Raw genomic sequence first — 2,903 nt, forward strand, 5'->3', positions numbered from 1 at the left:
TGATGTGCTCCAGGTGTGGCCAGCTGATTGAGTAGGTGTGTGACATTCTGTCATCTGATGGTGCACTGCCTTCACGTCACACCTGCCTCCTAGTCACCACTGTGGCAGAAACGAAAACTTTGTGTAACGTGGCGTTCACACCAAACGTGATAAGCACGAATTGAGCGGCAACTCCACATACACACTCAATGTAAAAGGTGTGACAGTACGTGATTTTTTTTTTTTATCAAGCAGCGTGAGGGAAGTTCTCAACATCACCTCCCTGAAATCTAGCAGAGATGTTTGCCAGCAACGGTGTTTTATTGGACCAGAACAAATTGGACCAAAGATAGTCCGGAGGTGGGACTCTGTGGTGAGTTGTGAAACTATGTTACTGACTGTGTTTCTTTTGAAACGTTAGCATCTGTTAGCACTGGAGTAGCAGATTGTCCTGCTTGGCAGCATACCATAATTTTGTCGCAGTATTTAGCTTGTTAGCAAGACAAGTGAGGATGAAGTGACAATATGAAAATGATCAAGTGGTACGATACGGGCGATTTGCGTCTGTTATGTTTCACACGTTGTTGAGTAACGCTGACGCCCTTTACTGCGTTCCTGTATCGGCGACCCAACCCAGAGTGATGGCTTCAGATTCCTGTATAACTTTCTACTCTACCAATCAGACTAAGGTCATTTATTTTTAATGTTCAAAGACCAGAGTTGGTTTGTTCTGGGCAGCATCTCTCTTTTTCCCACAGGTCCAAGAACTTGTAGTTAATTCACAAAACAGCTTCTATCCCCAGAGGTGGGGAATTTCTTTTTCTACTGAATCAAACTCTTCAAACACTTGTAATATTCATAAGATGTTGTGTGACACCTGTAGCCTGATGACAGGCCCAAACCAGGCATGTGTTGCATGCCTGTGGTCCCACTAACATGTGCTGTAAGTGGAGACAGGGGTTCTGTTAGCTGAAGTATTTGTACTCCCACGTCTGGCTGTGCCTGGGCAAAGAGGAGGAGGAGGGAAGCTTCAATAAGGCCAGCATTGTTCAGACGTCCCCCTCTCTGGCTTAGAAAAAGAGACACTTGAACAAAGCTGCATATCAATTGCTGTCCACCAGGGGAGTTGCTAAGCTACACAACACCCACAGCCTCCCACCAACTGCCCCAGTCACACAGAGAGAGAGAGAGAGAGAGAGAGAGAGGAGAAAAGGAGGGCCGAGCCACAGGGGAGGAGAAACCGCTGCACTGCGCCCCTGATAAGCCTTAACCCAAACTTCTCTCCTGTGGGTTGCCTTGACAACCATCTGAGATTCAGCAGCCTGTTGGCCTCAGGAGTCTTAACATGTTCTTAAACCAATAAGATCCCAGATTTTAGCTGTTTATTTATTAAAACCCCTTATGTTTGCACTTTCCTGGTGGTCCAACTGTTTTTGTTTTGTTTTAACTTGATTTAGTGTCAAGTTTACTTATATTAAATATTACTGGAGCTACAGGGGAGACACAGTGGAAGAGTGGTTAGTCATGTTGCCTTACACCAAATAGATCACCAGTTTGAGTCCTGCTGGTCTTAGTGTACAGAGTTAGGTTGAATGGACACTCTGAAATGGCTTTATTAATGTGGCAGTTGTTTCTATAGGCGGCCCAGGGTGTGTCCTCCCCTCAACCAATCACCTTTAAGATTTATGTCCGTTCCACCGCAACCCTAAAAAGGTGGAAACTGTCTGGTAATTTTTATCTAATAATAAGAAAGGCCATCAGAAACATATGATTAAGTGAGCAGTTAATCTGTTAAAGGTTTGAGTAACTTTGCAGCATAGTTTCTTAGTTCCAGGTGTAGGACAGATTAAAGACTTCCAGACCAGAAACGTAAACTTTAAAAGTTGTAAGTAATAGCAGGGAGTGACCACTAGGGGGAAATTAATTGCATAAATAAATCTAAATTAGTACAGGTCTATGGAAAATATTACAATACCTTATATATATATATTTATTATTCTTTCTAACACTCATTTCAATGTAATTTCTATATTTGAAACAATACATGTCTGTATAACACTCATTTCAATATGAGTAATTTCTATATTTGAAACAATACATGTGATTGGACATCATGTGTGACAGATTTTTTTATTACTAAATTTTGTGCTTCATAAACTATAACACTTATTTTAACATTTCAAAAGGAGAATTTTTTTAACAACTTAGATGGCTATTTTTTTGTATCCGAAAAGGTTTGTAATTTTTTTTTATAATTAATTAGTTTCAATTAAACTATAAATTAACAAAACTGATCATCGTTCTTTAAACAAAGAGGTCAAGACTTGGCTTCAAATATTCCATCCATCCATTTTCATTCACTTATCCGTTACCAGGTCACGGGGGCAGCAGTCTCCATGACCGCCACCCAGATCACACTGCACCGTAACAACCCCCCTGAACCTTCCTGTGGGTGGTGAGTCCACTGGAAGGTACCAACCGCCCTGACCGCGATTAGATCTTACCCCTGGGGTTCCACATCAATGACAGAGACGTGGCCTCTGGGCCAAAGCGCTACTGGCTTCACATATTTGATAATGTAATATACGACAGTTCTGTCGTACATATGTGTCGTTCTGTGTTTTGTTTTTCTTGTTAATCCAGGATGTTCTCTCTGTGCGCTGCCGTCTGTTCATGATCCCCGTCCTGCTCTGTGTCCACTCTCAGCAGGCTCAGGAAACCAACAGCACAATATTGGTTTCCTGTAGTATTACCAAGACGACAGTTCAGTGCTAATCAGCAATGCTAAAGGCAGACTTGTCCACAAATGTTGACTCGATGCAGAGCTAACTGAGTGGTTGCTTAGGATTCCATCAGACGCCAAAGGCCTTTTTTTCCTGCTTCATGTTAGTCATCTTGGTTTTTAGAGACAAGACACAGCTTTG

Source organism: Cynoglossus semilaevis, chromosome 11 (genome assembly GCF_000523025.1).
Source record: "Cynoglossus semilaevis isolate Cse_v1.0 chromosome 11, Cse_v1.0, whole genome shotgun sequence".
NCBI classification, from domain to species: domain Eukaryota; kingdom Metazoa; phylum Chordata; class Actinopteri; order Pleuronectiformes; family Cynoglossidae; genus Cynoglossus; species Cynoglossus semilaevis.